Consider the following 14,661-nt stretch of genomic DNA (forward strand, 5'->3'; position numbering starts at 1 on the left):
GTTATCTATTTTATACATATTAGTGTATATATGTCAATCCCAATCTCCCATTTCATCCCATCACCTCCCTCCCTTCCCCACTTTCCCCCCTTGGCGTCCATACGTTTGTTCTCTACATCTGTGTCTCTATTTCAAGGCAGAGATATTTTAAAGCAAAACAAAATGCCATGCTATCTAGGTCTTTTTCAGATCCTAACGAAGGAACATAGGTTATTCAAGCATGTAAATAACAGAGTTGGAAACATCAATTACAGTTAACAAGTTATGAGTTTCTTCAGAAGAATACCATACTATTTACTTATCACTGAGATAAAAGACAAAAAAAAACAAGTACAAATGCCTCTTGTGAAACTATAACATGGTCTAAATCAGTTTACTATTATTAGATTAAAAGAATGTTGTGTATGAGTGTGTGTGTGTGTGTGTGTGTGTGTGTGTATCCAGAAGACTGCACTGCAACGAGGGCAGAGGAGCTGGCCAATATAGAAATGGGTTTTAATAGACTTTCTACTTCAACCATAGCTACTATAGTGGGTTTTGTCACTATAGCAATGGACCTGGGTGGACTGAGTATTTGGCAGGCTGGGGTGCTCAGCTGGGAAAGCAACATAAATCTCATTCTACCTTGAGCTGAATAAATTTCCTCTGAGAAGGTTTGCTTAATTGAAAGAGTTTTCAAGGAGAAAGGACAAGTCTAAGTGTCGGTTGGTAGGTGCTTCTTACACTAAGGCTAACCTCGCACCCTCTCCTAGCTTTGGTCAAAGCCCCCCACCATCATTCATTAGTGGTAGGACATTGGATGCAGGCAGTAACTTAACCTCCAGGATCTCAATGATCCCTAGCAGCCTGGGTTAATTTCAGCTGTCTCTACAGGGGCTACATGAAACATGGCATTTACAAATTTGGATTATACAGCACTATTTATTACATGATGGAAGATTTCCAAAAATGTCAGAAGAGATGTTGGCATTTATGCAAGTCAACTACTGTTCAACCCAAAGAAGCACTATATTCTATAGGATGTGTTTGCCAGGATTGAAAGAGCCTATGTGAAAAAACCCTAATTGGGACCATCTTAGCACCTCAGCTATTGGATACCCTCTAGCTCCAGGTGTTATGTTTCAAATGGGCCAACAAACCATCCTGGAAACAGAACCCCCCAGTCCTGCAACTAATCCCTTCACTCTAAATCCTGAAAGTGTATATTTTCTTATTTTCAGATTTAATAAGTCAAGTATATCTGGTAGCTATTAAAAGATTTAAGCCACTACTGTTTTAAAAGGTTTCAGTGTTCAGAGATTTCAAGCCCACAGAGTGGGTGATCTGGCAGGTTTGGTTGCTATAGAATGGTGAAATTATTTCCATGGTTCACTCCCTGCCCCGCCCCCCACCCTATGCCCACTGTTTTAAGAATATTCTTATTGAACTTTCTCTACCTTTTTAATGTGTCTTTAACGTATGCTCATGGGCTCACAAAAAGAAAAGTAGAAGAAGTTGAACGAAAGACACTGTACCCAATAATCTTCAGTGACCTAAATTGATAATTATAAGGACAGATCCCTAAAGAAGGAGGGGGAAAAATTCGAAAACGTTGGCTACTTACAATATGTGATCAGATAACCTTTCCTTCTTTTCTTCTTTGGGGAAATCCAAACTGCTGTACAATGTTTCTTTACGTTTTCCTTTACTGAACAGTCCTCATGCTTGCACAAAGCCAAGGGCCATCCTAGAAAACCAGGGCCAATACTGTATCACATTAAGTGGTGGCTACCTTATATCAGACTTTTTTTAAAAGGTGACAAAAATGGGGTGGGGGAGAGAAGGTGGTTATAAAAAGCTTCCCAGGAAACCAAATAGCCTTTATTTAAATTAAAAGCAATCACAGCCTGATTCTTGGAACACACTTAGAAATGCTTTTTGGCATGCAGCTGCTACATGCCGCCAATATTGTGTGTAATTGGAAACATTTCAAACAGAATTGTTACCAAAGTCAAAGACCATAATTGTAAGCTGTGGGATCTGCACTGCAGATAAAAGCAGGGCAGCTGAGGGAGAGCACGCTGCACCCAGGGGTCTCCTTAAGGCCACATCTGACTACAATATTTTCACTGTATTATTGACAACTCTTTCTTTCCAGAGGCCCAATGAGACAAGAAGGAAACAGAGAGAAGCGTACACAAAGCAAAAGCTGGTGGGTGCTATAAATCAGCAGTCGGGACAAAACTCTTAGAAAGGAGTACATGACTTTAGTACTTGAACAACTGAAATAACACAGCCCGCACTTTTTTTTTTTTTCTTCTGAAGTGTAATCCACTCGAAATGAAAGGCTTCTCTCCCAAGACTTTAGGACAAACCTACCAGTGAGAAAAAATGCAACTGCAGTTGAACTGGTCAGTTGTTTTATAGGATCGCTTCAGACGAAGTTATGGACAGGAAGGAAAAAGTTAAGTAACGGGGAATGACAGTTGCTCGCTAGTTTACAGCTCTAAGTTTTAAAATGTTTACACTGGCTTCTGTCTTGCTGGTATTTTTGTTTTTATTTTACATTTAAAATCTCTCTTCATAAGGAAATGAATCTGGAGAGGTCTAATCAGTTCAGGCTGGGCAATCATTCTTGTTCTAGAGAGGTCCATTCAAAAGTGACCAAAATGCATTTAGAGTTTAGTCTAAACAAGCGCACAAAACAGAGACACAGGAAGAATTACTGCATTCTTTCTGAGAGGCTTGAACCCGCCCCCCCTCCCGCCCCCCGGGGACTGGAAATAGAGCCAGTGGACCACTGGCTCAGGAATGGTTCTTGGAAAAAATCGTGTCATTCTGGCACACGGGAGAGGGGTCCGATTATTCTGTCGTGTCTCTGCGCCAGGAGTGTCATGACATCAGCGTGCTCCATCTTGTAAAGCCTGTCTCTTCGCACCATCCCTCCTTCAGGAGAGAGTGAGGGAAATGGAGAGTGAGGTGGACCCCCGTGTGCCATTTCGGGCCAGGCCTTTTCCACTGTTCCAGAATGTTCCTCCACCAACACACACTTAGTTAACCTCCGCGACTTCAGTTCTGCACGGCCACAGACAGGAAGGTTGGCTATTGGTTGCTGGCGGCGCTGAGGTGCTAGGCTTGTGTGCATCCAGAGACGGAAGAGTCCAGAAGGGGGGCCGGCTGGGTCCTGGCACTCGGCTCTGGCTCCACGTACCGCCTGAGGTTTCGAGGAACTGCATCAAGGCAGGACTTGGCACCAGGACTACTGTACTTCCCTCTCCCAGCTCGTTTGCTAACACGACCTTCTAAAGACATTAGTGTGTAATACGGTACTGCTTTATTCTGTGACCAGAAGACAAAGCAGGAGTGGCCCCTCAAAACACCAACCAACCAACCAACCAACTAAGAAATATAACTCATTTACTTTCCTAATTCCTCTTTATTGTGAAATAATTGGACCTGCATTTAAGCAAACTGAATATTCTCACATGAATAAGAGTTAAACAATTAACATTATTTTATGTAACCTGGAGGGAAAAAAAGAGAGAGAGCTATTTTTTTTCCCAAGGGGAAGGAGTATACCCTGGTCTACTGGCATCTTTAACATTTCTATGCACAGATGAGAATCACTTTGATTTTCAAAATTACTTTCCTTCTTTAAAAGGAAAAATTTACTCTTTAGAAACCACCTTAATGGGAAAATTAACAGTAGTTAACTAGAATAATCTTTTCTGAAAATTGTTTCCTGTAATATGGACAACCCAAACTATATCACTAAAATAGTTACTTAATTACTGGAGAATCATTTTAAAAATTCTTGTTCCATCTCACGAGTATTATGAAAAGTCACTCATAATACTCAAGTATTTGTATTTGGTTTTCAAGTAATTATCAATGGTTTTAGAGAAATTATCTTACAGTGTCACTTTTTAAAACTTAGATTTCAGCTTACTTTTTAAAATTCTAACTTAAGAAATTTTAAATTGTCACCTTTTTTTCTTTTGTGTCTTTTCAGAGTTATCATAGCAGAGGACATTAGGAATAACCAGACTTTTACCCATATCTGACTCTAAACTTAATAGTTTAGCTATTAACCTTATAAGGGTCTTTTTTTTCTTCCAGCTGATATTAGCTTTTATTTGGGTGACCCAAGCTGACTCATTACAACCTCCTTTATTATAGAGACAAATGGCGGTTCCATGGACCTTGATTTTAAAAACATGATAAACTTTTAATTAAAGGTTCAGTGGTATTGCTGGCAGAACTGATTGAATCTGTCACTTGAGTAAAATACATCACTTTTCTTTTAAAAACCTGTGAACCAACAGGCTCCCTCAGTGATAAATCACCAATTAGTACCAAATTAAGGATTGAAAATTAATTTACAAAATCCATTCTCTCACATCAATATAGCTACCCCTATGTCCCATCCAGTCCTTTAGCCCTCTCTCCCTCCCTCCCACACTGATTCACAAGAAGTCACTATTGTTAGCCATGGTTTATTAAAAGAGAGATTTTCAAGTTCATCAGCAAGTGTGCTAACTTTCAACTGTGGGTAACGTCCATTCATTTCTAGCACCTTTTAGTATTAATATGTAGAACACATGCATTGTTAACCTTTAAATCCTTTGTATAAACATTTCTGGAAGAGCTTGTAAAATATCTCCTGTGTTTCCTGACTCGCCAGTTGATGGCATTTAGGAACCTCCTGGTACCAGCAGGTGCTGTATTTTGTTTTCCTCAGGCTCCAGCTGGGCTACAATGACAGATTCCTGTCCCAGGCCCGGCCCAGCCACCTAGGCTAGGACCACATGGAGGCAAACTGAACCGGGCCCCACCAGACAGCAAGATAAATGGCTGCTGTTTAAGTTTAAAATCCCCTAGTGGGAGTAAATATTGTTCCAAAGAAAAAGGCTTGACAAATATTGCGTCATACTTCCAGAGCTGTCTTGATTAAAGCAGAATCTTTGGATTAAGTTGGTGCTCAATTCCAAATGTATCTATCTTGCTGTCATGGGATTTTTTTTTTCCTTCCTAGAGTCTGAAAACAGACATATTGTTGGGGATGGTGAAACAAGGCTGCCACCTCCCAAGGGGCTAGAGTCCACTCTGATAATAGAAGGCGGCTGAACATTGACACTTCACTGAGGATAATGGAGACAGCAAAGGCTTAGTGGGAAAAGGCCAGTTGTCACCTAAGTGACAGGCAACAGCTGAGCTCACACATCTGGAGCCAGACCAGGGCAAACATTCAGCAACCCTCACCCATCTACACCTTGGGTTTGTCTGAAGTAACAGACGGAAGTTCCTTTTACTCCAGAGGCACATTATAAATTAACTGATGGGGAACCGCATCAATTATATAACATCAGCGGCAGACAGTGCCTTCTGAGGTCTGGTTAAAATCGGGGGGTAGACAAAACTGTACCGGCATGCACAAATACAATTTCATTACATGTAATCTGTCCTTCATAAAACCCGTCCCCAAAGCCACGTATATATGCATGCTTTTTATAGCACAAATGCATCTTAACTCCTCGGGAGAGGCAAGATCCTTACATGTTCTTTTCCTTTAGGCAGTTCCCATGCTGTGTTCTTCACCCTGCTCAGGGCCGCAGCTCTGCCTACCATACTCTTCAAAATCAGCAACCGAACGTGTTTGGCTTAAGACTCTGAATCCTCCTCAGGGAAGCTGGAACTCAGGGCAGTGCCAGCCATCCTCCCCCCACCCCCACCTCCTTCTTCAGCCTCCTGAAGACAATCTGTGGACAATTTTCCCGAAGTCCCCCAAATGACATGGCACTGCCAACAGTCACTGGCGATGCCGTCTGTTTTTCTTAGAGGGCAATGAAAATTTAACAGCTTTCTGCTGCATCCTGAGTCCCGGTCCTGCTAATTATTAACATGCCCAGTTTCTCCAACTTTTTCTGCCTAAAGGGAAGAAGACGCTCCCACTCTTTCCCATATACGTGCAAAATCCAGAAAACACCACTGCTGGGGCGGGAGCGGGGGCGGGGGTGGGAGGGGGGAGCTGATGCACCTCAGCCAAAAAGCAATCGGCCCTTTCCCCAGAGCGTTAGGGGAGAATAGGCACCCTGCCTCCGGACGCCAGTAGGTGACAGGCGATCCTAAGAGGTGGACACAGACCAATGCACCCCGGCCTCCCCGCGCCCCGCATCGCCCCAACTCTGGGGCTACTGAACGGGTTTCCACGCAGGAGAGAATCAAGGGAAGAGTTGGTTGTGATGCCGCAAGCGGGAGCCGTGCGGGCAGCCTCTCTGAAGCCCTCTTGGTGCTGCAGCCCCAGTGTCTGCTTTCACTGTCTACCAAGCCCAACAAACCGATTATGCCCATCTCCCCCATTTTCTGCGATACCGACCCAGTCTGGGTGTCACAGACCCCCCGCAGTGACGCGGACCGTGCCGGGCCCTTCCCCTGCGGCGCTCGCCCCTCACCGCCGCACCCGCAGCCCCTCTGCGGAGCCCACTCACCCCGGCGAGGGAGCGGGACTCGGCTGGACTGTCGTCGGCGCCGCGGCGGGTCTGCGGAGCTGAGGTCCGCGGCGTCAGCGGCGGGCGAGGGTGGGCAGCACGCGAACCATCCGAAGCCCGGGACGTGGCCGTGCCGGCCGCGGTGCCCCTCGCGGAGGTCAGCGCAGGCTGTGCGAGGCGGGCACGCTCCGGGGCGCGCTGTCGGGCGCGGCGGCCGCGGGAGGCGGCGCTCGCTGGGCTGCAGGCGGAGTGCGCCCTGCTCCGCAGCCCGCGCCGCGCTGCAGCGCACCCCGCCCTCGGCAGCCTGCCCGGCGCTAGCGAAAACACGGACCGCGGACGCCGCCGCGGGATCAGGGCTGTTCGCGCGCCCACGCGCCCCTGGCTCCGCCTGGAAAGGCCGGGTCGGCGCCCGGCTCCGGCGGCGGGGCGGGCAGGACCGGCTCTGCGCAGCGGGAGGGCTGAGCTGGGCGCGGGGGGACGGGCTGGATGAAGTTCGCCTGGGCGCAACCCAGGTTCTCAAGTGCAGTTGGGTCGTCTCCTCTGCCCCGCCCCCGATCTTACGCCTTTTTTTTTTTTAACCAACCATTCTGATGGATTGAAAGACAGGAAGGGTGAAGTGGGGGAAAAGACAGACTCAATTTCCTCTGATCAAACGGTTTGGGGGTTGCCTATTTGGGTTTCTTCTCCTTTGGCGTGGAGGGGGGGTAGTTAATTAAACTCTTACTTAGATTCCTTCCGGCGCGCCTCGCCTCACTGGGGACCCGCTTGGACTCGATCCTATCTCGTGTAATCCCACAGGCTGGGCTGTCTCCGCCTCGGAGCACGAAGCCAAAGATTCAGCCTCTAGTCTGTTCCCTTCCCTTCCCGACGATCCTGGTCATCTCAAAAAAAAAAAAAAAAAAAATCTCTAAGTTTGGGGAGCGCACGTGAGAACCTCAGCCCATCGCAATGTCCCCAACCTGACCCAAGTTAGCGTGGCGAACTTAAAGCCGTGTTCAAAGTGTTAATTTGATAACGATGATCATTTTTCATTGGCCAAGCTACTCTCCATGTTTTCATTCTGCCCAGTTCCCAGGGCTGGGCTCTCAGGCGCTTACGCTCAGGAGGAACTTGGACTTAGCCTGTCTGAAAGTTCTGCCCTGACGTCTGGGTTACCTTAGAACCTTAAAACCCTTCTTTACTCGTTCCAGTTCCAGATCAGTGGAGTCTCACAACGTGGGAGTGCTGTTTCCCCCGTTGCAGAGGGTGAATCCGACAGCATCTGCTGAGCCCAACTTGACAGGTGTCTCTGCGAAGCTGGAGCTTCGTCGACCTCTCAATCCCTTCTACAGCCCTCTAAGACACTGTAACATCTTCCAGAAAGATGAGGATGTGTGTATGTGTGTGTGGGGGGGTGGGGGGAGTGTTGATCAATACATTTTTTTAATTCCTTTAAGAAAAATCAAAACAGCCAATTTCTGGAATTTTCAGAGCACCAAATCTCCTTGATTTTCATTGGGAGTAAAACAAGGGAATGCTAAACAAATTCGGAGCCGATGAAAAAGAGGATGTAGAGCAATAACATCTAAAGGCAGAAGGAAGGAGAAAAGGTACAAATCTAGGAAAATGTTTGACCACAGCCCTGTGCTCTGTGATTCCAAGTCAGATTCAGATCTCCCTGCACTGTCGAAACCCCTCTAGATTCATGACTGAGTTCTAAACCTCTGAGCATAGATCCCTCAGGAAACAAGGTTGCTGCTTTTGAAATAACTCCGCTTGTTCCTGGTGTTTGTAACTGATGGGAATCTAGGGAAAAACAATCTGGGCTGTCTTGCTCCTCGGCATTTTATTGGAGTTGGCCTTTTAAGTTGTGTCTGTTTATCTTGCCAGGGTTACAAATGCTTCTATTAAGCTGTAAACTTTTATCTTCTACCTGAACTCCAGAAATGCCAAGAAGACTGACAAAATGATTTATTCCACCCATGAAGGTCATGAAAATTAGTACTTATATGGGCAAAGAGTCCACTCTCCTATTAGCATCTGTGGGTGCCTATCTGTCTATTGTCTCAATGGAGACCTTCAAATGAAAGCAGTTTCCCAACACACTGAATGACGCAGTGGAATAGAATCAATGGAGGATGGAGTGGAGGACAGCATCATTGAACTCCTGCAGCTGTGTCTTCATGAGAAAGTCCTCTTTGATGGACCAGTAGACACTTGTAGCAGAGGCAGAGCTGAGTATGGAGAAGCTCAAGAGGAGGATATTTGTGGAAAGTGCACTTGGCTCTCCCTATTAACTGGAGACAATGCTACTTTCTTATGATTAGAAATGAATCTGATATCAGAGGACTTACAGCTCTATGGTGACTTCACAAAGGTTTTGTTTGTTGAGCACCTATTGTTTGGTATCAAACATGTTGGGCACAGGAGGACATTCATAATTGCCCCTTAAGAGGACTGTTGCCTCTTTGGACAGTGCGCTGGGCAGCATCTTTTGGACCCATTGCAAAGACGAACCCTTGGTCTTCAACCAGGACTCACAAAATTACTTTGGATGTTACATGTGATAATTTGTGGTCAGAGAAATTTGAGTTCAAATCTCAGCCCAGCTGCTTACCAAATGCAGCCTAGAATAATGTAATTAGGATTAAATTGGTGCTTAGCGTCTTATTTGTAAATGAGGATAATAATATCCACCTCAGAGAGCTGTTGGGAGGATTGAATGCTAGGTATGCAGAAGAGACTCAGTAGGTGGAAAGTTTATACAATGCCATTGTATAAGGCATTGTCTCACACCACTCTTCTCTACACCAGCCTCCATGTGAAATCCTACAAATTAGAAAAGAACAATTTTGAACGTAATCTGAAAAAGCATTCTTCATTGTGGACTATTTGGTTGCTTCTGGGTCTTTTATATTAATGGTGTTATTTTCTTTGTCTTTACAAACCAACAAGTACCAAATCTTTTATAAATAAATCAATTCACTTAGGGAATGTCTACTTTTCTTTTAAAGCTTTGATAACAAATGCATCTTTTTGTAAATGATACCTTTATCCATTGAAGCGTCCTCCAAATATTCATGTGTTGGAGTTCTTGCTTCCAGTATCTCGGAATGCAACCCAATTTGGAAATAGGGTCTTTACAGAGATAATCAGGGAAAAAATTAGGTCACTGGGTGAGCCCTAATCCAGCATGACTGGTGTTCTTCTAGAAAGTGCAAACAGACACACACATAGGGAGAACAGCATGAGAAAAGGCAGAGGTCAGGGTGATGTGTCTTATAGATAAGCCAAGAAACCACCAGAAACAAGGCACGAGACTTGGAACAGATTCTTCCTGTGGTTCTCAGAAGGAACCAACCTTGCTGACACCTTGATCTCAGACTTCTAGCCTCTAGAGCTGTGAGACAATACATTTCTCTTGTTTAAGGCACCCAGTTTGTGTTCTTTGTTATAGCAGCCCCGCTCACAAATACAATTCTCAATCAAGTCATGCTATGAATGCCTTGGCTCGCTGAAGAGGACTTTCAGGTGAAGATGAGGAATTCATGACGGTTTAGGCCACAAGCTTGGGACTTTAAAAAGGAAGAACCTGATGGTGTTGTCAGGCTCTGTTTGGTTCCCAGGTCTGCTGGGTTCCTAGGCTTTGCTTGGTTCCTGTTCCTTGTGTCTCTTGTTTGCCCACATCTGGGACTCTTTTCCCTGACCTGCAGACTCAGCCCCACTTAGTGTTTCCAGAATGAATTATCTTGACCCTGGAATGACCTGCATGGGCTTAGCTGTAATGCATGTTCCCCTGTTGAGGAATCCTACATAGACTTCCCAGTGCTTTCTGGATAGAGTGCACCCTATTTGGTTAGCCTAAAAGGTCTTTCATATTTGCGCTCTGCTTATCTTTCTACTTTATTTTCCTACCACTCCCATCCTATTTGCTCTTACCATATTAAGCTATTCACAATTCCTTGAAAGCATCAAGCTATTTTATGCCTCTGTGCTTTGAACACACCTAGAACATTACCCACTGACAAAAGGTCCTCTTTATTAGCTAACTCCTGCTTATCCTTTAAAATTCAACTCAAGCATCAACTTCTTGACAGTCCATTGATTTGCATATTTGTTGTTTTGTCTGCCCAGCATTTGTTTCTCCTTTGTAACACCCCGGATTTTCTTTGGGGAACCAGCTTCCTTCACTGTGAGTGCACAAGCTTTCATTGCAGACTCATCCCTGGTTTTGCTGTTGGGATCATGTGACCCAGACCTGGAAGGGGAGAGTTCTGGATCCCCCTGATCAAAAGATTGGTTCAGGGAAGGGTATGTGATCCAAGTCAGGTCCTGTGATTTGTGCACGAGCTTTTAGGAATTCCACAACAACAAATTCAACAAATATGTACTGAGCACTGATGTACCAGCCACCTTTTTACTGGAAATCCAACAATAAACCAAACAGACAAAGTCTCTACCCCTGTGGATCTTCTTTGAGCCCCTGGATCAAACCCTACCTGAAAACAACTACCACTGAACTTGTCAGATTACATCAATATCTTGTTGTTGTTATTTAAGCCAATTAGGGGTTTAAATGACTTGAAATTAAAGAATACTAACTGGTATATCCCTCCCCCATTTAGATGTCACTTTTCTCTGTTCAACTTTCCACTCCTTTATCACTTTGCTTAATTAATTAAACCTGACGTTATTCCAGAAAAGACCTAAGTCCACTTACAATCACGCAACAATAAAATGCAGCAAGTTAATGTGAAATTGTAATTTGAAAATAGTTATGAAATGTGAAACAGAAATGAGACAAATTCATAAAATTCATCCCATAAAGAGTGGGACACAATTTAGCTTTTAGTTTTCTAGCAGCCAGTATAATAAGGGTTACATAATTCTTACACAATTGAAAATGTATTTAAGGTAAAACAATCCTATTAAGAGAAGTACAACTATTGCTAAATCAAAGAGCAGAAAGTAACACCCTCACCCCAGGTCTTTATGAAGAAGGCTCTAGAAAACTGACAAACAATATCCTCAACAAAATCGTCCCAGAAGCACACAACAATGGGTCTCTTGAGGCTGTTTCTCAGAGCATCCCTCAATTCACTCTTCAGAAAATCCATGTTTCATCCAATAAAGATGGTAAAAGAAAAAAAAAGGAAAATCCATGTTTCAGAAGGAGCAATTTAATTCACTTCATTTTGTGACCGGCACTTCACAGAGTGTGAGCAATGACATTAAAGTGAGAGGTCCAGAGTGCTCTGGTAGTGCATAGCAGAGGCAAGCTACATAGCTGGAGGGGACAGAGGTAGAGTGAGGGAAGGCTTCCTAGAAGAAGAGTCATCTGAAAGATGAGTTAACCTAGGGAAAGAGTGTGTGTGTGTGTGTGTGTGTGTGTGTGTGTGAGTGTACATGTGTTTAAGCATTTTAGGCAGAGGGAACATCACGTGTAAAAGTGAGGAGGTGAGTGTAAATACGGCGAATCTGAGAAACGGAAACATGTTCCGTCTGGCTGCAGTCTGAGGTACTGGGGGAGAGTGATGGTGGAGGCTTGGATGAGCCTCGAGAGGTGGGCAGAGGCTGGGTCATGAGTGAGCTTAATAGCAGGGACAAGTTTGTTGGGGGAAGATTCAGTTTTGGAAGACAAGAGAAAGTAACCTTCAATATTAACTAAGAAGTAGTTAAAGCAAGTGGAAGGAGCTAGGGAGAAAGCAGTGCGCAAGAATTCAAAAGAAGAGAGTATTTCGAGAAGAGAGTAGTACCTACCCTCTTCTGCTAAATTTTAGACTGTCCAGAGCAGACTATGTTCCATGGAGCCCTAAGAGTTCTATCAAACCCCTAAACTAAGAGGTTTGATGGAGGCTCTCAGAGGGCCTGATGGGCGGGCCCTGGGCACCTCGAGGGGTTTCAGCAGTTTATTTATATCCATAAAGTGGACCAACAAATCTGCATATCCTTCAGGCAATCCTCCTTAAATAAAAGCGCACTAGGCTTTGGGGAGTTTGACCAGCAGTGATCTTGAAATTATAATCCCTGGGAAATACTGAACTATTCCATGTTGCTCATTTTAAAAGGAATTTTATATTTTAACAGTCAGCTGAGCCCAGTTGATGATCTCTTGTAAAAATTGTGCCTACTCAGGACACCTGAGAATTGAAGGCCATTTCAAAGGTGAGTGGAAGGAGATCACTGGGTCAGGGTCCACTCGTCCATCACAGCAATCTTTGTGGTCTTTAATTTGCTGTCTCTTCCACTAGTCTGGTCCTTGAAGGCAGTGTTGCCTCTTTCAATGTTGTGACTCCAGTGCTTGGCACAGAGACTGGAACCCAGTTGGTGCTCAATATACACAGAATGATAAGTGAACACTGGGACCCAATGGAGAGCTGCTGGGGAGGAGGGAGAGAGGTAGAGGCAGGTAGGGCTGGTCTTCCCATCCTAAGGTGATCCAGCCAAGGCTAGTGTGGTCCTCAATCTGCAGGAGCTCAGGACCAGGCCTTTAGGCAGTAGGGACTCCATAGATGGAGAGGCAGTGGGCTAGGTGAAGCAGCAATCGGGGTTTAGGGGCAGGGTCTAACATCCCAGGAAGACGGAGTGTCAGGTTGTCAGTGTTCAACCAAAGGAGCTGAGGTTCAAGGGTGGACCAGAGTCCCAGTGGCCAAATTAGAAATCAGGGTGAAGTCCAGTGGTGTCTGTTTGTGATAGGGGCACAGCTGCTGCTTAGAGAAGCCCTATAGGAGATCCCCAACTTTGGAGAACAAGATGAATTCCAGACCTCTGCAGCCAAAATGAGGAGCTGGTCTGGAGAATAGATTGGTGTTTTATTTATTTTGGTTCTCTGATTCTGGCTTCCTTCTTTATACTTCAAACCAGACACTATCGATTTCACATACCTGTGAGTTTGAGAAAAAGAGAGGAAAAGTTAATGTCCTCTCGCTCACAGCTGTAAACCCTATCTATTTTTTTTTTACATCTTTATTGCAGTATAATTGCTTTACAATGGTGTGTTGGTTTCTGCTTTATAACAAAGTGAATCAGTTATACATATACATATGTTCCCATATCTCTTCCCTCTTGCGTCTCCCTCCCTCCCACCCTCCCTATCCCACCCCTCCAGGCGGTCACACAGCACCAAGCTGCTCTCCCTGCGCTGTGCGGCTGCTTCCAACCCTATCTATTTTATTTCAGGTCTTTGTGCTATGTAGAGGCACTAAGACTAATTCCTTCGCTTTGACAGCTTACAAAACTTAAGAGGCATGATGGCTTCTAATGACCTTTCTGGAAATATCCTGGGTTAAATGGTGCTTTATTTTCTCTTTTTTTTGTCTGAAAGGAACTTTGGAACTTGTAGTTGAATCACTGAAGGAAGACTAAAGTCAACCCTTTGTCTCTCTAATCTTAGATTTTACTACCTATTTTCTCTTTTTTTTAATAAAAAGTAGCAATTCCTGCTTCAGAATGTGGCTTATTCTTTTGGCCCCAGGCTTGAAGCTCTCCTACAGATAACACATGGCATTCCATAAATACCTTCAGGTATGACCTGCAATGTCTGAATTAGCTTTTCCCCTCACTAGTGCTTTGGCTGGGACAGAAGTTCTCAGATGTTGGAGTTTAAATAATCCCACGACTCCTAATCATACTTGCACCCCATGTCCCAACTCCCACCCTGAGCCCAGCATTTGTGGGCCATTAAAATAAAACAAAGCTCTGGCTTCCCTGGTGGTGCAGTGGTTGAGAGTCCCCCTGCCGATGCAGGGGACACGAGTTCGTGCCCCGGTCCAGGAAGATCCCACATGCTGCAGAGCGGCTGGGCCCGTGAGCCATGGCCATTGAGCCTGCGCGTCCGGAGCCTGTGCTCTGCAGCAGGAGAGGCCACAACAGTGAGAGGCACGTGTACTGCAAAAAAAAATAAAATAAAACAAAGCTCAAGCAAGCATAAAAAAAAAAAAAAATAATAACATGCTCAGTAGTGTGGTTATGGGCTATAAGTGTCAAAAAGGAGCAACTTTCAAATAGAGATTGCTGGATTTACATCCATTTTCTTCTGGAGTTTAAGATGGGAAGGGCGAAATTGTGGGGTGCTGACTGCATGCCATTTCATGAGCGAAAACAGGAACTGTTGGCTTTGCTTACCAACTCTGAAAATTCAGATACAAGCCACAGGGTAGAAAGAGGATGAGGGCAGCATTTCTGATCCCCTGAGATTGGGCTCCCAGGCTGGCAC

Source organism: Monodon monoceros, unplaced genomic scaffold (genome assembly GCF_005190385.1).
Source record: "Monodon monoceros isolate NGI ecotype Baffin Bay Population unplaced genomic scaffold, NGI_Narwhal_1 Super_Scaffold_6, whole genome shotgun sequence".
In the NCBI taxonomy this organism is placed as follows: domain Eukaryota; kingdom Metazoa; phylum Chordata; class Mammalia; order Artiodactyla; family Monodontidae; genus Monodon; species Monodon monoceros.